Source organism: Mustela lutreola, chromosome 12 (assembly GCF_030435805.1).
Source record: "Mustela lutreola isolate mMusLut2 chromosome 12, mMusLut2.pri, whole genome shotgun sequence".
Taxonomy (NCBI): domain Eukaryota; kingdom Metazoa; phylum Chordata; class Mammalia; order Carnivora; family Mustelidae; genus Mustela; species Mustela lutreola.
This window is the reverse complement of record NC_081301.1, coordinates 43,557,808-43,580,036: the sequence shown is the minus strand read 5'-3', so window position 1 is coordinate 43,580,036 and position 22,229 is coordinate 43,557,808. Positions and strand designations below refer to the sequence as shown.

General features: G+C 39.1%; 1 long non-coding RNA gene across 2 annotated transcripts in view; it reads right to left on the bottom strand.

The window, feature by feature from the left end:
• The window catches only part of LOC131812615 (uncharacterized), a 322,153-nt gene that overhangs the window by 128,240 nt on the left and 171,684 nt on the right, over positions 1-22,229 (bottom strand). The window contains exon 4 of one of the 2 annotated variants that reach the window (XR_009346420.1): positions 10,341-10,391. The exons of the other annotated variant lie outside the window; for it this stretch is intronic. This is a non-coding gene — a long non-coding RNA (uncharacterized LOC131812615). Of the gene's footprint in view, positions 1-10,340; positions 10,392-22,229 lie in introns of those variants that run through there. 2 annotated transcript variants of the gene reach the window in all.

Below are 22,229 nucleotides of genomic sequence, written 5' to 3'. Positions count from 1 at the left end.
CTCTACAGTAATACACACCATACATTACTGTAACATTTTGCCTGACTGAAGGATCTATAAAGGACCCAAGGTTAGATTCGCCTTGCTCCCCACTTTTTCAGTAGCAAGCGCAAGTGGGGGGGATTAGATTATAATGCAATGGACAAAGAAATCTCATTGGATCACAAAGATTAGTCCTTGATCACACTGAAATAATCACAGGATGACTCCACCGTGTTTTCATGCTGAGCGCCAAGCTGATGGACACCCCACGCCTTGGAACATTGCTGATCTCGTGGTAGAGAGAAAGGGAACACAATAATCCTCTTAAAACTCCCCAGCAGCAGTGGCTCATCAGATTCCCCCTCACATTTTATTGGCCAGGGCAAGTCACATGGCAAAGCCCAACTAACTTACGTCAATCAGGGGGGGCATCCTTGTGTGGAAAATGCACAACAAACAGGGACCCTACAATATTCAGTAAATGGTTATAGATGCTAAAACTGAGCTCAATGAAGGTTAGTTCAATGAAATGTTTCTTTGCTTCAAGCTGACAAACCTAAACCCCACACCAACTAAAATCTTGCCAGAAACTTCTCTGTTATTCAAAGAGATACTTATTTCTTGAAATTTTTGACTTTAAAAATCACTCTCCTTTCAGTCATGGGGCCATGTTTTCTGCCACAGGCACCGGCTGCCTATGTCTGTGGTCACAGTTTATAGGTCATACCAGTACACCACATTGGAGGAAAGAAGGATAATTAGATTCAACAGCATCCACACCGTCCCCATAATTTGTTTGCTTACTCTATGCAAGTTAGTCATCCAGACAGATGAGGTAACATCCAGTCTCACAGGGCTATCCAGTGAAAAGGGAAACTTGGAGATCCGTTCCTCTAACCCTTAGGTAACACGCAAAAAAAGAGCTGAGTGATTTGCCAAACAGTAGCACAGCTAGGATTAAAATACAAATTGCCAGTTTTAAAACAAGTGCTCTTTTGAAGTAAGTCAATCAGAAAAAAACAATTAGCATATGATCTCTCTGATACAAGGAATTTGAGAGGCAGGACGGTGGGGGGGAGCTATGGAGTGTAGGGAAGGAAAATATGAAACAAGATGGGATCGGGAGGGAGACAAACCATAAGAGAATCTTAATCTCACCAAACAGAGGGTTGCTGGGGGGCGGGGGGGGGGGGGGGTCGGGATAGGGTGGCTGGTTTATGGACATCAGGGAGGGTATGTGCTATGGTGAGGGCTATGAAATGTATAAGTCTGATGATTCATGGACCTGTAACTCTGGGGCAAATAATGTATTATATGTTAATAAAAAATAATTTTTTTAAAAAGTGCTCTTTTAATTATAGCATAACCTTGCCATAAGGAGGCACCAAATGTGAATGATTGCAAGAGGTCACCATTGAACAGATGAGGAAACTGAAACCCAGGGGTAAAGTGACTTTCTCAAAGCTACCCACATTATTAGTTCTATTTTGCCTGGCCACACAGAACCACAAGGAAATCTAAGTTGTTTCAGCATCTAGGATGGTACCTGCTCTTCACTGAAGGCTCAGAGAAATTGTTCATGAACTGAACTGAACTGATTGAATTGGATTGAGTTGAACTGAAATCACAGAAAATGTAGAGATGCTTTTCTTTTGCACTACCCTTGTTTTCATTTCCCCTGGAGTTTTAAGCTTGCCAAACCAGCAAGTTATATACCAACAACTATGATTTTGCTAGCTTCTCCTCTATTAATATCCTTGTTCCCTGTTCCTTCCGTATTTATAACTACCAACCTTCTCTGAGCAGAAACAAATTAATACCTGGAAATCTTGTCATCTCATGACATTTATAGAACAATATAGGATCTGGAAAGCAGAATCAACAATTATAAGGGCCCTGAAAGATCATTAGACAAAGAACTTTATTCCCTCTGAGTTAAGCAGGTCAGTTAAAAAAGTGACATAACCCAGATGTTCTTAAGCCACAGGAACAAATGCTATTAAGTCACTGTCTCTCGACAACTAAGTGATATGTACGAGGAATGGGAATTAAATTTGGAGAGAGAATACAGATTCCGGCTGGGCTCCAGGGCTGAAGGATATTAAATAAGAAAGAAACAATAGCACTGTCAAGTCTAATTGTTTAAAACATAAAACTCTTTCCATATGTCTCGAGACAAACAGAGTTGCATAGCATCGGGATGCACTGTGAAGTCAGGCAAAGAGAAAGAATAGCATGTACCATTTGGAATGAAAAACTGATTTATGGGGAATTTGACTCTGCTTCTCCCCCCTTCTCCTCATGCTCCACCCAGGCACTTAGACATTTGAAAATAGCTATAGGAATCACCATGAAGTCTCTTTTTTGTACGAGATTTGACTATAAAATGAGAAATGATGGGCTTTGTGGTCATACAGAATTTGGTTCCAACCCTGACCATACTCCTTCTTGTTATGTGACCTGAGGCTCAACTTTCTGACCTATAAGCAGAGATTATATTCTTATGGTGCAAGGATGTGTTTAGAATTAAATGAGATAATCCATAATAAAGTCACTAGCATTTGATAGGCATTCATTATGATATACCTTCTTTACGCTTTCCTTTAAACAATGGAGATGCAATCATCCACATAGCGGCTCCATATAATTCTGTGATGAAATGAGAACAATTTTTCACTCATTGACAATAAATTGAGAGATGCCTGCATCTCATCTCTTTGATTAACGAACACAGATTTACTGAGAGCACTATTCACAGGCAAAGCTCAGCAGTAGGTATGATAAAGGTCACAAAGTGTTCTTAGGAAAAATGTATGAAATGAAGGCATTAGCTCAAGACTCCTTTTGTCATTTATGACTTCAAGCAATCAAGAGTATCTGGTCTTTAAAGTATTTTTACTAAAAAAATAAGTATTTTTATTTATGGAATGTATGAGTTCAGTATAGAGAAATGATGGAAAAAAAAAGAAAAAAATACTTAAGGTACCTGGGTGGCTCAGTTGGTTAAGCGACTGCCTTTGGCTCAGGTCATGATCCTGGAGTCCCAGGATCGAGTCCCACCTTGGGTTCCCTGCTCAGCAGGGAGTCTGCTTCTCCTTCTGACCCTCTCCCATCTTGCATGCTCTCTCATTCTCTCTCAGATGAATAAATAAAATCTTAAAGAAAAAAACAACTTAGACTCTAGCTAGAATTAGTGAGTTTTATTTCATACTAGATTTGTCGGATACTAAGTTTCTAAGGAGTTTTGTGTTACAGGTATGTATCTGTATCTTTGTCTGTATCTATAAAGCCACAGAAAGAGTACTGTGCTTGGGGTTCAACCCCTGCCCTCCCATATTCTAATGGGAAGAATTGTCCTTATGTTGTAGCTGGAATCTCGATTTCCTCACTGTGTAATTAGATTTCCCTAATAGATTTCCTAAAGTCACTGCCATATGTAGAAGTTAAAATGTAGCATAAAACACTTGTGACTCTTCACTACTGTACTGTGTGCATGTGTGTATGTGTATTTATGAAAAATATGTTCCTTGCCAACAACACAACTCTACAGCAATTTCATGGAGATAGCTAGCGTCACATGAAAGCAATTTCACATAATACACTAAGTTGTCAATAAATGAAAAGTTCTCAGAAGACTCAAACTGCTGTTTCAGTATCTCCTAGGACAGGCCAGAGATGGTTTTGAGGCTAATACCAGAGCTCTTCTTCTTTGGTCCCTTAGGGCTACTACGGATCACAGGGATGATGATAGGCCAGTTGGATGCACAGAGTTTTGGAGGTTTTTTTTTTTTTTTTTTTTTTTTTTTTTTTTTTTAAATATTTAATTTATTTATTTATTTGACAGAGAGAGAGAGAGATCACAGGTAGACAGAGAAAGAGGGGGAAGCAGGCTCCCTGCTGAGCAGAGAGCCTGATATGGGGCTTGACCCCAGAATCCTGAGATCATGACCTGAGCCGAAGGCAGAGGCTTAACCCACTGAGCCACCCAGGTGCCCCCAGAGTTTTGGAGGTTTAATTGATCTCATAATGCCTTACCGGTGCTGCAATTAAAACCCCACCTCAAGACTACAGAGGGCAGGAAAAATTCCAGGAAGATTTTACGGAAGAGGCACTGCCCAATGTTACAGTACTTTTGACCTTCACCTCCCAACTCCCCCTTGACCTCATCACTAAAACAACATAAATTCCACTGCAAATAACTAGAATCATTAACACCAGAACCAGGAGGGGGAGGCTTGGGAAGCTCGCATTGTCAGCAGTCTCATCATCTTTATGACCTCCTAGCGCTGCAAAAATCACTCAATGGAGCCCTACATACTTCACATTTCTAACTACTCCAAATTCCCGGTGTGTCTGAATATTTTAATTTCTCATATATTATTTATAAGGACCTGCACCCATATATCAAACAGCCTTTTTAATATAGCTTTTACAACAAAAATTGAAAACATACATTCTTTTCTTGTTCCACAATTATTGCAATCTAATGCAGAAATTTGCCCTGATAGAAAAAAAAAATACAGAATAAGGAGAAAGGTATTTTCCATCATAAAAATTTTAACTTGGAGAAGAAAAAGGGCAATTACATAAACAAGTCAATTCAGCCTTAGGGAACGTGTAGCTCACACAGATTTCTGATTGAAAGCCAGCTGAAAAAAGGAGAAGAAACAGATTTAAACTCTTGCTGCATAATTCATCCCACCCCTGTTTGAATATTAAGTCTCGGTGTGATTATTACTAGGTTCTTGTTATAACCTTCATTAACCTCTTCAACAAATGACCCACACAATGCCTACTGACCCAGAATCTCTACATATGAAGACAGCTTCACGTTTATTTTCAAAATAGAACTGAAACGTGACACAGGTGATTTCAATACAGGTGTTGCTCAAAAGACACCGTGTATGTCCGTGGTGCCCACAGTCACAGGAGAAGTACTTGACGTGGGTATTGGCAACATCTTCCCCATAGCCATCCCTACCCCCACTCCCCAACTGCCCCTTTAGTGATGTTGTTGCATACACATGTATTGCTGTTAGGTTCTTTTGTCCCCTACTCCATGCCATCCTGGGATCCTAAATGATCTGTTCAGATTTGCATACGTGAAGGATCATCCTTTGTGCAGTGAAGTTCTGCAGGCTTCTAACAGATATGCAGTGTCCTGTATTCATCCTTACAGTGTCATAGGGAATGGCTCTAGCTAGCCTTCGGATTGTGTGCTTTTGCATCAGGCAGCGGCTTTAGCGGGTACAGTGTCCTCCAGTGGCTGCTTTGTTCAATCTAATTGTCATTAAGCCTCAGAGCAAAAGACAAATAACAACTATTGACTTGGGAGGTAACAGTTGTAACCAAATATCTGTCTGTGCCTTTCTCTGGGGATGTAACTCTCCAACGTGGTGCGCTGCGTTGCTGCTCTCCAGGAAGAATATCAAGTAATGCCCCTGGGCTTGAGAATGGGGGAGAATTGAAACCAAGTTCACATTTTTGGTACCTAGGACATCACAGAAAGAATAAAAATGTTAAAAAGAGAACAACAGGGTCTTCATCTGAAAGATTTTTTTCCTTGGGCTTAATACATACTTCTATTTCCATTCTGTTGTTTATTGCTGAGAAAATTGATAGATAAAAAGTTTTAAAATGTGTTTGAGAGAAATTAGGTCCATATACTTATAATCAAAGGACTAGTTTTGATGACAACAATTATCGTCATCTCTCTGTGAGTGTGTTTTCAACAAACACAGACCCCACTAATGGTAAATTACTTGGCCTTAAGGTTAGAGTTCTTAGATGCATTATATCGACAGAAGCAGAGAGAAGATTACAGCAGTCCCTGGAAAGGAGACCTCACATTTCCTTGTAAGTACAGATACCTTACAAACTAGTCGAAGGGTGTATAACTTTGAACTCGGGAGAGAGAATAGGCAGAAATTAATACTGAATATTTAAAGGTAACAACATTTGGGAGAAAAATTTATACTCATAGCCAAGTCCTGAATCCAGAGAAGAATGTATATCTCTGAGGAAAGTACTTTTCATCTATCACTCAGAAACCACGAGTATATGATATTTTAAAAATGTTGAGTTTCTTTTCTTTGAGTTAGGGAAATGTCTGCTTTACTAAACCATGCTCTCCCAGAGGTATATTTTTCTAAATCGACATTTTCTTATGAAGGTAATGTCCCACTCAACCATGCACCTTGCAAAGCTAAGCCCAGGTCAGAGGACTCTTTGAAGAGAAGATAAAGACCTAGAAATACCAAGAGAGGGTATTCAACTGGGAGGAGAAAATCAATAAATCTTTTCTAATGCGAATTCTGCTTTGACAAATTCTTGAAAGAGCCATTTGTACCTCTTCATTTAGACTCTCTGTTGATTAATGGAAACGAAAAAATAATTCTCTCACTTGCCGCTTGTGCGGCTTTAGAAACCCCAAAGAGAGTCAACAAAGGACAGCGGAGCCTTCTACTTCTTTGTCCACAATAACTGAGCTTCGTAGGTTGGAAGAGAAGGAAATGTTGATCTCCCGGGCTTGTTTAGCTTTGCTTTTTTAATTGCTAAATGCCAGCCTGGGAATTCTGCCTAAAATGGTAATAAGTTGCCTTGATACTACACCTTTCATCCAGGAGACACATGCTTCTCTGAGTTCTGAAACACAGCCATCCTGGAGCTGAAACGCAGTGACTGTTTTAATGTTGAACATTTATTCAGTGCCATGATTATACAAGGTGGAAGAAATTGTTTGAAACAGTACCAAAATATTGCAGTAACAAAGATTGTGGGCTGTGGGTTTTGAAAGTATCCCAGATGCAGTCTGCTTTGTGCTTTCCTTTGCATATGGAATATTTACATATCCCTTTTTAGTCTTAAGATTCCTAAGATGCTCACTTTTGTGGTCCTCAGTTTAGGTTCAACATACACTGCAAAAAATCAGGAAGAATGCATTAAGTCCCTTCTTTTTAGAAAAGCCTTTGCTATTTAGAATACTCCTCAAGAAAAAGGACAATGAGAAAGAATTCTGCCACTACTTTTATTTTATACCTCCTAAAAGAAATTCTGTCTCTAAAAAGAGCAGATGAGGAAAAAAGGTGACAAAGACTCTTCCAGGAACTCCTGACCACATATCTCCTAACTGATTTCTCTTCTGTTAGGCCAAGGGACCAAGAGGGTATCTATCACTGGATTGAAAACAGGTCAGGAACCCAGTCTTACTCATTGTTACTAACCTCAAGACTCAGGCAGATAACAGATCTTCAATAAATCCTTATTAAATTAATAAATGATTGGTTTTCTTATTCTGAAAACACCGAGACCACAACCTGTGACACTTTCAATGCTTGAGCAGAAATTTGTTTTTACTTAAATAGCAAGAGGAGGGGGGGGGAAATGATGATGAAGAAAGCAAGCATGAGGGGCTAATCTGAGAGATGCTGAAAACAGGTTCATGTGCCCTCCAAAAACCAGCCCCCTCTCAGTTTATTGCTGTCAGGAAACAGGAAAAAAACTGCATTATTATGCTCCCCCCAACACACACCACATACAATTGAAGACTCATCAGTCTTTTATAGCTGCACCTAAAATGAGGCTATGCTGTCCTCTCCTGACAGCAAGTTTTCAACGGGGAGCAGAAAAGGGAAGGTCGGTTGCCAAAGAAGATCCTCAAGGGGTTTCGAAGTCTAGGCCCCAGGTCTTGCTAACAGTAGATCTGTGAGACTTTCAAGCCCCTAGTTCCTTCTAGGACTCAGCTTCCTCATCTGTCAAGTGAGAAGCAGTAATTAAAATCTAATCTAGGTGATTTGGGAAAGGACCCCAAGACCGGGACTTGCATTTCATGGCCCTAGAATCGAAATCTGCAATTAGATTAACATCTTCTACTTCTTTGTCTTGCTTGAGTGGTCTTGGAATCACACAGGCAAACATGGCTCACTATATGACCATCTCTCTAGTCATACTCTTGTTACTCTGAGAGCCACGGGGAACCTGACTTGGCTTAGAAAGATGATCGGTCTAGAAAGATGATCAGTCCAGACGAAAAATCCTAAAGCAAAGACCAGCATATTTGGCTTTCTTATTTTATACTTGAGGCAACCAAGTCTCTGAAAGATTAACTGGCCAGCCTAAGCTGTCCAGTCAGGAAGAGAAAAAAAAAATAAAATGGTTCTTAAACTCAGGTCTCAGGCATCTCAGCTGAGATTTCTCACAACACTTTTCCCTACATCTTTACAATTGAGTAAGTTGGGAATTTATGAGGTTGATTAAAGCCTTGTTTGTTTGTTTGTTTTACTGTAAGCAGAATTTCTGCATTTTAGTGGCGACACTGCAAACACTGTAGGAGAAATACCTTCTGGCTTTAATAAGCAAACAAACAAATAAAAAATAACAACAACAAAAAAAACCTTCTGAAGCTCATTAAAACCCATCCACACTACCCCTGTCAGAATCATTACTGATGTAAAACATTCAAAGTCTGGGATTTTCCTGTTATTTCACAAAATACATAATTTGAGCCAATCCTGATAAATATTGGTATCCCTTTATTCAAGCATAGCTTTCAACTTCCAGAGAGTTAATAAATTGGATTCTAACAGTCTGCAGAGAATATACAGTAAGATAAAAACATCTTGCAAAAATTTACTGTATATTTTAGGATGAGTCGAAATATCTGCAACTATTGCAGATGCATTTACAGGATTTTTAGAGTAGCACATTTCATCATAAACGGCTCTGTGATTCAGGATGGCATTAATAATGGAAAGAACAACCTTTAAAATAAAGTAAATGCATTTGGAGCAGTTACTGAGGTGATATCTGTCAGACACACACACACACATACACACACACACACACCCCAGTTAATAACTTGCAAGTTGATGTGATATATTCCTTAGCCTACCCTGTCGGGAAAGATTTATCTTTTGTGTTAAACTTCAGGTTGAAAAATTAAAATAAAATTTGATGTCTCCGTGGTGACCTGCCTTCCTCTATTTTCTTTACCTTTTAATTTCTATCATTACCAACTTTAGAACGGTCTCTTTGACCTTACACAGTATTTCAAAAGATGGTTTAGATGCCAAAGGACTGCCAAAACAAAGTTATAAATAAACTATGCCCCTACACATATACATCTCAAGGTGTTAATCAAAAAGGACATAAATCATGAATACATTTTACCTTCATACAAATGAATGTTACCACCACGCGTCCGATGTATTTTTGTCCTATTACTTTTCTTTACAGCTGCTGTCTCAAATAGTTTCAGAGGCCAGGAGTTAGTGTGAATTTCCTTGCTTAGTGACAAGTCAACCTTTACTCCTCTACACTCCCAAGGCACTGCTCAATGAGTCTGTATCTAGTAAATGAAATATGGAAAGAGGGAAACGAACATCTCTTTTCTCGTCTTCTCTTTCCCCCCACTCGGTTCCCGTTTTTCAGTGCCCCCCCTTTCCTTCCACTGTCACCCCCCTCTCTTCTACCTCCCCCTGCTCCCATCTTCCTCTTTCAGTCTCCTCGGATGCCTTCTCTCTTTCCTCCCTAGCACACCTGGGTCAGCAGTCAGGAAGAACTGGAGGTAAAGAAGGTGTGGAACATCTGGGACCCTCCGGTCCAAAACTAAATCATCAGCACGTTAAAGAACTCACGGTGATTCTAACAGAAATCCCAGAGGGGAAAAAATTATTTTTCTTTATTAATGTAGTTACCAACCAACCAATACATTCTGAATCCCACATTGAGCAGCAAAAGCTATACACAAAACATTACTGAATGACCTTGACCCTCCTCACTTCCCACACAGTGCTCATTAGTGGGGAAAGGCGAACACCTTTGGGCACCGCTCTGAGGTAATTCTATAAATGCCACAGTCATGCTTAAATACAATACTGTACCAAGATAAGGCACTTACAAGGCAGCATTTCCCAGATCTCATGAGAATGAAGAGAGAATACTTAAAATTCTAGAAGGCTTCAAAAAAGACAGACTTGAGGACCACACAATACTTTAAAAGAGAAAAAAGAAGGAAAGGTATTTTCTAAGGATTAATAAAGAAAATGAAAAAAGAAGTTGATAAATCAACAAAAAAACATATCCCATTTCCATCCTACCAGTAATAACGTTTAAGTCCCAGAACAAAGTTCTACCCTTCCATGCTATCCCCTTCCTTAGAGCAAGGATATGCCTCACCTATCTGTCCAACAGATGTGAAAAGCAATCCCGAACAGTCCCTCTAGGTCAACTAAGTATCTAAGATTGTACATATCAGAACTGTCAAATCCACACTGTTTTGTTTGGTGTTTCTTTTTCCTAAGTCATCCTGCATTCTTATCCCAGAAGAGCTTCTCTCATGAACTGGACATTAAAAATACCTGAGTGGGAAGCAGTAAAACAATGCATCTGATGTAGAATCCTGCAGCAACCTGCAAACCAAATACATGTGGTAAATAAAAGATCCAATGATTTTCTTCCACTCAAACCACTCCTTTTAAACAAGAATATAAAACATCACTATCATCAACAAAAACGAGTACTTATGGAGCCTCTTCCAGTTACAGAGTCCTCATCTCACTCAAGATGAATTCAGTGTTCTAACTATGGCACACAAGATGCTCTGTGACTTGACCCTGCCCGACTCACCCACACACCCTTTGGTCCAGAACCACCAATTTCTCAAACAGCCCTTGCCTTGGTGGATTTCCGCAGTCAGTGCCCTCTATGTAAAAAGCCTGTCTTCACTTCTGGAGCGGCCGGGTGGCTCAGTTGGTTAAGTGTTCAACTCTTGATTGCAGGCTCAGGACTGTGAGTTCAAGCCCTGCGTTGGGCTCCCTGCTGGGCATGGAGCCTACTTAAAAATAAACTAATTAATTTTAAAAGACCCAGTCTTCACTTTTCCTCTTACCTAACTCCTACTCAATCATCTAGATTCAGGTCAAACCTCACTGCCCTGAAGGAGTCCTTCCAGATTTTAGAATGTAAATTACTATCACCCTTCTGAATACTAAGGGCACACGGTACCCCAAACTAAATACTAAAAACTTTGTATTGCATTTTCCATCACAGGCCTTAGAAAATGGAGGATGTCAGGAGATTCTCGTTCAGGGAGCTATAATCACACTGAGGCCATGAAACTCATCAAAGAAAACCACGCCTAGAGCTGTCCTGGGTTTTACAATGTAGAGTGAGCAAAGAGTTTACAGAAGGAAGCAAAAGAGGAAGCTATGGCCCAGGAGTGGGCAGCATGCTCGGGGAGAGTCAAATGATGTTCAAAGGGTATTCCTAAGAATGTAGTACTCCATAATGTAGTTCTCCAAGGGTCGAAAGCCTTTTCTGCAAAGATGATTAACTCTACTACAGAAGAGCAGGTAAAAATGTCTAAGTATAAATTTAGCCTTGTGGGGCGCCTGGGTGGCTCAGTGGTTAAGCCGCTGCCTTCGGCTCAGGTCATGATCTCAGATTCCTGGGATCGAGCCCCGCATCGGGCTCTCTGCTCAGCAGGGAGCCTGCTTCCTCCTCTCTCTGCCTGCCTCTCTGCCTACTTACAATCTCTGTCTGTCAAATAAATAAATAAAATCTTTTAAAAATAAATAAATAAATAGATAGATAGATAGATAGATAAATTTAGCCTTGCATTAGTTTATGCCTACATGTGACATCTTTGGGGAAAACATTAAATCTAACTTGCCTGTGAAAAACACCCAGAAATACAACAAACGAACAGCCTTACAATGAAGTTTACTGCTAAAAGGGTTTCTAAGACTAAGAGAATTCACTGTAGAGTTGGAAAATACCACAATGCTTTGGCAATCAATTAATTAGTTCTTGGTGCCTCATCAATCCTAGTTATTCAAGATTTAACCAGGAGTAATGGGAATAAATTAGGAAGAAAAATTTAGGCTGGATATCAGGAACATTTTCTTAATCATTAAATCAATTAGACAACAGAATTTAAAATTGGATATTTAATGTGAAAGATGGAACCAAGAAGGAGAAAGTACAGTATCAAGGAAAAATGAGAAATCATAGGTCTAAAAGGTTCTCTGTCATCATTAGCCCATTCTTCTGTGTTTGGAAAGAATGATAGTTGAGATTTCTACTCACATCATTGCCTATTCTAAAATTTTCAAACCTTCAGAATATACACTCGCTAAAACAAAGAAGTTTGTTTTCGCCAGTGAATCAGATCCTGCTGCAGAAATCTTACTAAATCCCACAAAATTTGGACATCCTTTTTGAGTATCTACTGAGACTGCAAAGCAAGAAGCTACAAGATCTTTGCCTATTGTTATGCAACATAATCCTCCAAACTTAGCAAAAAAATCAGGCAATCACTACATTCCAATTCTGGGCTACATATAATAAAGTCCAACAGAACTTGGAAAGTTAGGAAGAGGAGAACACGCATTTCCAGCAGCATGGGAGAAGAGGTTTCTTGACCAACCCACACTGAAAGTCATTAGAAATATTTTAAATAATTAGAGATAATCAGAACTGAAAATAATCAGAAGCACTGGGTAACATAAGTGTTTAAGAATATGTTTTCTAGGGGCTCCTGGGTGGCTCAGTGGGTTAAGCTGCTGCCTTCGGCTCAGGTCATGATCTCGGGGTCCCGGGATCGAGTCCTGCATCTGGCTCTCTGCTCAGCAGGGAGCCTGCTTCCTCCTCTCTCTGCCTCTCTGCCTACTTGTGATCTCTGTCTGTCAAATAAATAAATAAAATCTTTAAAAATATATATATGTTTTCTAAAAATGCATTGATGAGTTTATCAGTTATGTTCAGAGGCCAAAAACTTGGCAAAATTAGGAACCCAGGCAGGGAACCCATATACTGTGAGTGATCAAGAGGGGGAAATTTTCTCTCGTAATTTATAAACATAAGCTAATTCTCATGAAGTTTTGCAGCCTACATTTACGTTATCTGGGTCATATAAAAAACCGCAAGCCAGGACTTTAGTTTAAAGTGGTTCTTGGGTAAAAGTGCCCCCAGCACCCGACAGAATCAAGTGCAATTCCTCTTTGAAAGAATATGCCCCAAATCTGTTCTCAAAGAATTTCTATAGATGAAGTCTAAGAAATACAAAGTTGCATTTAAAAGGAAAAAACAGATTGGGGATCAAAGTACCTTGAGTAACATCCAGAAGAAACAACAAGCAGTGAATTCAGATCAGCAAAATTTTCAGATATTGGAGTTATCAGACATAAAACATGAAATAAATGTATTTGATGTATTTTAAAAATAGGAAAGAAATTCAAATCATAAGGAGAGAAGAAGCAGACATATTTGCAAAACAAACAAACAAACAAAAAAAACAGATATCCAGAAATGGAAAGTAAAATCATTCCCATTAAGAATGGACCTGTTTCGCTACCAAGTAGCCAGCCTCTGAAATGGCCCCAAATACCCCCCATCCTGATCCTCACACCCTTGTAGGGTACAATCCTACAACATGTGTGGAACCTACTCTCAGAAGTGCATATCAATAGAAAATGGCACAAGAGATGGTATGTACTTCCGAGTGTAGGTTTTAAAAGATACTGTGGCTTCTATTTTAGGTTTCTATCTCCCTCTCTCCCACTCTTTCTCTCTTTCTATCATCATCACTCTGTTGGAAGCCAACCTGCCACATGATGAGCTCCAGCCAACAGTCACATGAGGGAACCTGGAAGCAGATCTCCCAGCATCTCTAGGTTACTGCTTCTCTGGCCTACAGCTTGAAGGCAATCTCATGAGAGACCATGGGCGAAAGCACAGCTCCTGGACTTCCGCCTCTCAGAAATGGAAAGAAAATGGTTTGTTATCTTAGAGTCCTAAGTTTTGGAGTAATTGGTTACACAGTGATGGATAACTTAGACACAGCTGAAGACAGAATGAGCTAAAAGATAGAAGGAAAAACATTGTCAGAATACTGGACATCCAGACAGAGGTATGGAACATTTGAAAGGTAAGTGAAGAAACATTGAGGCTCGAGTGAGGCAGTTTTATATATTATCTAAATTAAAGTTCCAGAGGAAAAGAGAGGGAGTGTATTTAAAAAAAAAAAAATGGTTGAAAATTTTCAAGAATGGCTGAAGTCATCCTACCACAGGCTCAGGAAGGTCAATAAATTCTAAACAGAATAAATAAGAAGAACACCATACCTAGACACATCATGTTTTAATCAAAAACATCAAAGACAATAAAATCATCTTTTGATCACACAAACAATAGAAATAGGTTTCCAACAAAGGGTCAAGAAGATGGAACCCAACAGCAATGGTGACACCAGGCAACAGTAAAAGAAGTACTTTGGGCAGAAGTAAAGTGATCCCAGATGGAAACTCTGAGGTTAAAGAAGGATTTAAGGGCAAAGGCAGAAATAAATATGTGCAATAATCTAAACAGACATGGACGGCATAAAACACAAACAATAATGTCTTATGTAGTTAGGAAAAAAAGAAGTGGCACAAATATACATAACAGCAATAGTATGTCAGTCACAAAGAGGTGATCAGAGAGGCAGACAATGGGAGTTTCATTTGGAATGGCCATCATATTATTCTGCAGAAGAGTAAAAATACTGGGCTACTTTAGCCTTTGAGAAGTATACATAGCAATATTTACAAGATAACAATTCAATGGAAGAAATACAGTGGGTCACCTTTACACCAATAGTGTGGAGGGAAATGAGAAGAAAAAAAGAATCACCCCTGAAGAAGTCAAGAAAGGGGAGAAAGAGAAACAAACAAGGTGAGACAAATGGTAATCACAAAATAAATTGCTAGAAAAATATCCAACGTATCAGTAATTATAATAAATGTAAATGCAAATTTACTTAGCAAAATTGTTAGGTTGCTTGATCTACACTGTATGCTGCTAATGAGACATTTAACCAAAGTACAGGTCCCACAAAAAAACAAAAGAAAAAGGATATGATACTAAATCAAAAGATAGTTGATATATCCATATTAATATTGGACAAAGTAGACATCTAACAAAGTCTTGCTACAGATTAAAAAAAAAAAAATGTAGCCACATAGTGATGAGTTGCAACTGACCAGAAAGATGTAACAAGTCTAAATTTGTAAATATTGACAAAAACCACCTTAATGTAAATTAAACAAAAGTTGACAGAATTATAAAAAGAAATACACCAATCCTGTATCACAGTGACAAATTTTAATTAATACAGCTACCTGAGTAATTCTGTCCAACCAACAAGAATCGCTAAGGATATAGCAGTTTTGAAAATAGAATTATGTTTGATCACTGGATATATACATATATAAAACACTGTACCTAAAAACAGAAAAACATGCTTTCTTTTCAAGTGTGTACAGAAAATTTACCAAAAAATGACCCTATACCTGGCCAGTAAATTTCAAGAAATTTCAAATGTTAAAGTCAAATAGATCCTCTTCTAGTCACCATTTAAGTTAGAAATTAATAACCAAAATGTTACTAGAAAAATCTAAAGATTTAGAGTTAATAAATATACTTCTTAATAACTCATGGGTCAAAGAAGCATTTCTTACTGAAATAAAATAATATTCATAACTGAATGGTAACAAATATATTGCTTCCAAACTTGTGGGCGTACAGCTAAAGGGGCAAGAAAGAAAGATAAGCATGTAAGTGCTTACACTGGATAAGAAAAGAGCCTAATAATGAATGTCCAAAGCATCAGACCTAAGGTATTAGTGGAGGGAGACAGAAATAAAGCAAAAAGTAGGAAATCATACAGATAGCGGCAGATATCAATGAAATAGAATATGACAAACTGAAAAGCTCTTAACTGAAAAAAAAATACAATGGACCAATTTCTGGTAAGATTGATCAAGAAAAAAAGACTGATCAAATAAAGCACTTCATGAACAAATAAATATAAAACTAGAGATCCTGCAAAGATTAAAAATATAATAAAAGGACAATAGGACCAACTCAACACCAATAAATATGAAAACCTGGATGAGATCAAAAAATCCTGAGAAAATATAGCATACCCAAACTGATTGAAAAGAAACTTTAAAAATCCGAGTAACACTGCAGCCATTAAAAGTAATTGAAACAGTACTTTAAAGTCTTACCACAAAGCAAATACCAATATCAGACAATTTGCCCATGCGTTATACAAAACAATCAAGGAATTCCAATCATTTTAAAAAAAAGAAGAAGAAGACTTCAAGTAGGTAAAAGAACAAACATCCTCTAACTCATTTTGTGATGCTAACATAACTTTGATACTAAAATCTGACAGGAACCATAAAAGGCAATAAAATTACAAATAAATGTCATTCATGCATCTGGATAGAAAAATCCTAAAAAAAAATCAACAAAGCAAATCCTTCAGTGTATAAATAAGATAATACATTTTAAACAAGGGGGCTTTAGCTTAGAAATGTTAGTTATTTTAACAGTAGAAAAAAAAATTAATGGAATTCAGCATATTAAAAGTATAAAGGTGATAAATCATTATCTCAATAGACAGAGAAAATGCACTCAATATAAGTCAACATCCATTCATAACTAACTTACTTACAAAATACTTATAATAAATATCACCCTGAATGGATTATAAGTCTTGCTTTGAAGACCAGGAATACTGTGTGCCATGACCACTTCTATTCATCACTGAACCCAGTGTCCTAGACAGTGTGGTATGGCAGATAAAAATATAAGAGTTGGAAAGAAGGAAGTAAAATGTTATTTTTCACGCTGAAAAGACAAAGTAAATGACGATCCCAACTTTGCTACATTCAGAATCAATGTACAAAGATCAGCTCATTTATTTCACCTCTAAGAAGTTTCAAAATGCAGTTTTTAAAAAGATCCCACTTAGATAATATAAAAATATATTTGGAATAAACTTTGAATAACTAACAAAGGATGTGTAAGATCTTCCTGAAGAACATTATAAAATTTTATTGAAACACATTCAATAGTAGAGAGGTATATCATTGTCATTGATCAAAACACTCAATACCATAAAAGATGCCAATTTGCCTGGAATTTATCAATAAATTCAAAGCAGTTCTAATCAGTTGCCACTTTTTTGGTGGAACTTAACAGTTAAGACCAAAATTCATATGAAAAAGCAAAGACAACCCCCAATGAGGAACTAACAGATAACAAAACTTACATAAAGCAAAAGAATTAACACCGTGTGGAACAGACGCATGCCGAGAGAAAGTGATCAACGGAAAAGAGGGGCCCAGAAACAGACACACATATTGACTAACTTGATTTTTGATAGAAAGAAATGTAGATTAGCTTTTCAGAGATGCTGGATAATTCCAGCTGCTCTCCTTGGAAGTGTGCTGGTTACAACTTTGGGTTCTCCTCCCACAAAGTGGTACTTGTGAATATGACATTTAACTTGAATGGGCAAGCTGTTGCAGAGTTATCTGGAATCGTTACAGGGATCACTTCTGTGTTCAGGGCTACGTGTAGGGTTCTGGAGCTGGGGAATGCTGGTCGGAACACAGCTCAAGCTCTCTGTGCCAAAGGTCTGTGTGCCTGGTGTGTGGTCACCCCCACTCAGTGGGGGGACACATCTTCTTCCCAAAAGGCTCTTGTGTGCTGACCAAGCTTTACTCTGTCAGGACTGTGACCAGCCAGAAGTGGCCCTTATGTCTAAGTCAGACAGATGGGGCTTCAAAGCAGGCCTGGTTCTCCTCCTTCCTGTTGGTTAGTGTGACAGCGTAAAGAGCACCCCAGCTGGGGAGTCCTCAGAACCTTCCGTGAAATCCCACTGAGACACTTACAGTTGTCCGACCTGGAGAAATTTAAGTACCTCTCTGAGCTTTAGGTTCCTTCTCTTTAAAATAGGGGGAAATCATATCATAGTTGCAAGACTTGACATGAGGGCTAAGTTAAATCACATGGAAGGATATTATAGATGTTCAGAAATTTTAAGTTCCCTTTCTTTAGAGAATCTTTGTATTCTCATATTACAGTGATGAACAATTGCAAAAGTGAGTTTACCTTATGCTGAGCATTTCTATACCTGCCTCATATAATATGCCCTGGGGTATATCGGAAAGTAGAGACAAAGAGAGACATCCTGAGGATTTACCTAGGACATGACCAACGTCTGGGTCACCTAATTACAAATCTCACGACCGACCGTCCAGTTAATTTCAGGTCAGGATTACTAAGATTTGTTACTCATCACATGAAGATACTAAAAGAACAACTTTACTATCATCATGGCACCAACCTAGAAAAAAAAGCTGCTCATCATTCCCAAGATCTGCGTTTCAGAAGTGTTTGAAGTCTTGGCTCAGGGAGGATGAAACCAGATATGCCAGGTTCTCCACGAAGACCTCTGCCTTGCAAAGAAAAAGAAAAGGCAGTGCAACCATGGAGATTACCCTCGGTGCATGGCAATAAGTATTATCAGAGTGGCAGAGAATAGGAAATGTGTTTCCAGGTATATTTTACATATGCAAACATATTTTCTCAATATCTACTATATCCTCAATACAGTTCTAGACAGTAAGGATACAGCACTAAATACAATGGACAAAATATCCACTCTCACGGTCTTCTATTCTAGTGAGAATCACCAACAATAAACAAAATGATAAATAACTATATGTCAGAAAGTAGTAGATTCTATTAAAAAAAAAAAAAACGAAGTAGAAAAAGTGGACTATAACAGAATAGAACCTCAGTGGGGAAGGGGAGTGTGCTGATGGAGATAAGGAGATCTCTGGTAAAAGAACATATACCTCAGTTCCCAAAACAAAACTACTGCTTTATTCTCTTTTAAAGAAAAACAACAAAACTAAATAAAACAAGCTCAAAAACACAAAGGAAGCTCAGAAGACTCTGCCTTTACTTTCATAATCCCCATCTCCCATTACGCTTTCCCCCGGTGAAATCTGCTAGCACTGAGGTTCTTGGGGGAATGAGACTTCCTTCCCAACCTCTTCTTTATCTGAATTTTCCCACTGGGCCAGCAATTCCTAGCCTATGATAGAACAAGCGTCAGAGCACAGCTCTCCTTGAATGTGAAAGTCTTTGGGGATGTTACAAAATTCCTTATATTCAACTTATGAAGAACACATTGGACATACTTTTAAACACACCTTGAAACTTAAAACCAGTAACAGTGCATAAATAGCATTGCCACTGAATCACAAAAATCAATAGAAAAAGATTTAGGCATTTTAATTTGTTCTCCCTCCCCATAAGGATAGCTTTTATCACGCAGGACTCTATATTACATTTTTTGAGTGTGGAGTTGAATAATACCCCAGAGATTAGCAACTCAATACCCTCACTGTATAAGTGAGAACTGGAGGTCCAGAAGGTTTAATAATAATCGTTGCTCATGTTAATGGAGGCCTGTGTGCCTGGAAGTGGGCCAAATGCTTTATTTCCTATAATAGGGTGTGTGTGTGTTTTAAGGAATTGGCAAGACTGAAATGTACAGAGCAGGCTGGCAAGCTGGAAATTCAGGTAAGAGTTGATATTATAGTTTTGATCTGAAAGCTGCATGCTTAAAACTCAGGCAGTTTTCTCTGCTGCAATTTTCAGGCAGAATTGCTTTCTCTTTGAGAAATCTTGATGTTTTGCTCTTATGGTCTTCACCTGATTGAATGAAGCTCGCCCGCATTAGGGAGAGTAACCTGCTTTACACAAAGTCTGCACATCTAAGAAAAGACCTTTCCAGCAACACCTAGACAGCGGTTTGACCAAACAAGTGGGCACCATGGCCTGGTGAGGTTGATAAATAAACGATGTACATAATCATCATACCCCTTGTATCATCTTTAGTCCCAGTAACTTCCTTATGAAATTGGGATTATCCTTACCACATTTTACAGAGGAGAACGCTGAGGGCTTAAAGATTTCAGGGGACTTGTCTATGGTTGCACCATTCAGAAGCATCCATGCAGGACAGAACCCACATTTTCAACCATCTGCTCTACTGCTTGAGGTCGTTCAGCATGGAGACAGGCCCAGAATCCACGTTTTCTGATTCCTGTGTCTGCAGGACTATACATCAAACCCCATCCTGTAAAGACCAGCAAGGACACTGCTTATGAATGTGCAGCAGCAAGGAGAGCATACATGAAGAGGAACCGTGGGGCATCTCACCAGTCCCAGGAAAAGGTAGGGCTATTATCAGATTTGGGGAAAGCACAGAAGCAATTAAAAAGGAAACAAATGATGGGCTTTTTTCCTTCTTAAAGACTTTATTTGTTTATTTGAGAAAGAGACAGCATGAGCAGGGGGAGGGGCAGAGGAAGAAGCAGACTCCCCACTGAACAAGGAGCCCAACTCTGGGCTCAATCCCAGGATGCTGAGATCATGACCTGAGCCGAAGGCAGATACACAGTGAACTAAGTCACCCAGCCACCCCAACCCATAGGCTTTTGATAGGCTCAGAGCCAAGGAGGACTATGTATAAATGATTGACCTGAGGCCTGCGTTCAATAACAGACTCAGGGTCCTGTTTCCTTGGATGCAACCAGTTCATATAAATGCAGAGAGTTCTATCTGAAAATCCTATTTGAAGTTCTGCACCTGGGCTGGAAAATCAGACTGCTTCTCTGTTTCAGCGCTTCCGTTCTTCCTGGCAAGCATAAGATGTTCCACTCTTATGGGTCCTTTCTCATCATTATGCCTTTTTTAAATGAACAAAAGCAGTTTTCCCAGGTCCACAGTCTTAAGCGCCTGCCTTAGTCTAGGGGCTGGGAAGACAAAGCTGAACAAGACATTCTGGAATCCTGGTGGGGAAGGAAGGCGTGTTCACCAAGTCGTGATGCGGTGTGATGAGTGCAGGGGCAGATGGGAGAGACAGGTAAGGCAGCCATAGGAAGCCGAAAAGAGTACGGGACAACCGGCTTGAATCAGAATGGATGCATCAGAATAAAGAGTGGCTCGCTAGCTGAGGAAACAGGGAAGGCAAGCAACTACAACGGAGTGTGGAAAGTAACAGAACAGAAAACTAAATAAAGTGCTTGGAGCTCGACTAATTCTGCCTGACGCGTCAGGGAAGGCTAACCGAACTGAGCCCCTCCGGTGCCCCTAAGTTTATTTTCTAATTAGAAAAGTTATAGCTCTGCCCCTCCCCGCCGTAAAAACACAAACAAAACAAAAAAGCAAAACCAAACAACCAAAGGAAATCAATTTAACTATCATTTTTAAAAATATCATTTTAAAAGGTAGTCGAATACAGTGTTTCCCAGGGGAGCTTCTTTAACATAAATGTTTACAACGACAACCCCTTTTACATGCACAGGAATATCCAGCATCACTGCTGCTCTCCAGCCAGCTGCTCTCCCAAAATATAATCGCCACTCACACGTCTGCAGTTTTAACCCAGATCTTTCCACCCAGGCATGCCAAATCTTGGTAACAAAATGGAAACAAGGAGTACAGAAGAAGAAGCTTTCTGCTCCCGTGGTGTTCTGTCCCAGGACGGTTCTGTTCTAGGTTGTGGGTGTTCTGTCTTTCTGCTGTTCTTTCCTGCTTTAATTTATAGCTCAGGGTTCTGATTGGATTAACAGCCAGGGCACTTTAGAGAAGCCTTTGCTCAGCAATATAGTCTGTCGCTTACAGGGACACTGTATCCTCATATACCATGTCCTTTCCTGAGCTCTCTATTGCTCCACATTTTATCCTCTGCACCAAAATTGGCCTTCAGTTCACAGACTTCATTTTGCAGCACCTGTTGCATTAATAACTAGAAAATTCAGTTCAGCCAAGGGCCAGACATTCACCAAGCATTGTTCTCATGTAGTAAATAATCAAGTAGCGAAAATTATCTTTGCACATTTCACTTTCCTGATATTCTTAACTCCTGAATAGAGCAAGGTCTGTGAAAATACATTCATCTGTACAGGATAACAGAATGACATTGCTTCTTTGGAACAATTATACTACACTGATTCTAGAACATAAAAAGGAAAAAGTGTACTTAATAGAACTCACAGAATATAGAAATCTATTTGAAAGTTGACATGGACTTCTGTCTCCCTTGTCTTTCAGTGACAAGATATTTTATAAGGACAAGAAGAAAAGTCTCTTTGAGTTCTGATTTGTTTTCATGTAGAGGGTGTCACGCAGTAAAAATGGAATAGCTTTGAAACCTAACGCATCTGAGTTCAAATCCTGTTTCTGCTTTTGAGCAGCAGTGTGACCCCTCAGCAAATGACTTTGCCTCTCTGAGCTCAGTTTCCTTGCCTGGAAAATGAAGGCACTATTGACTCTCTTACAGGATCGTGGAGGAATGAAGAAGGTGCCGTCCACAAAGTACCTACTGGCATTCC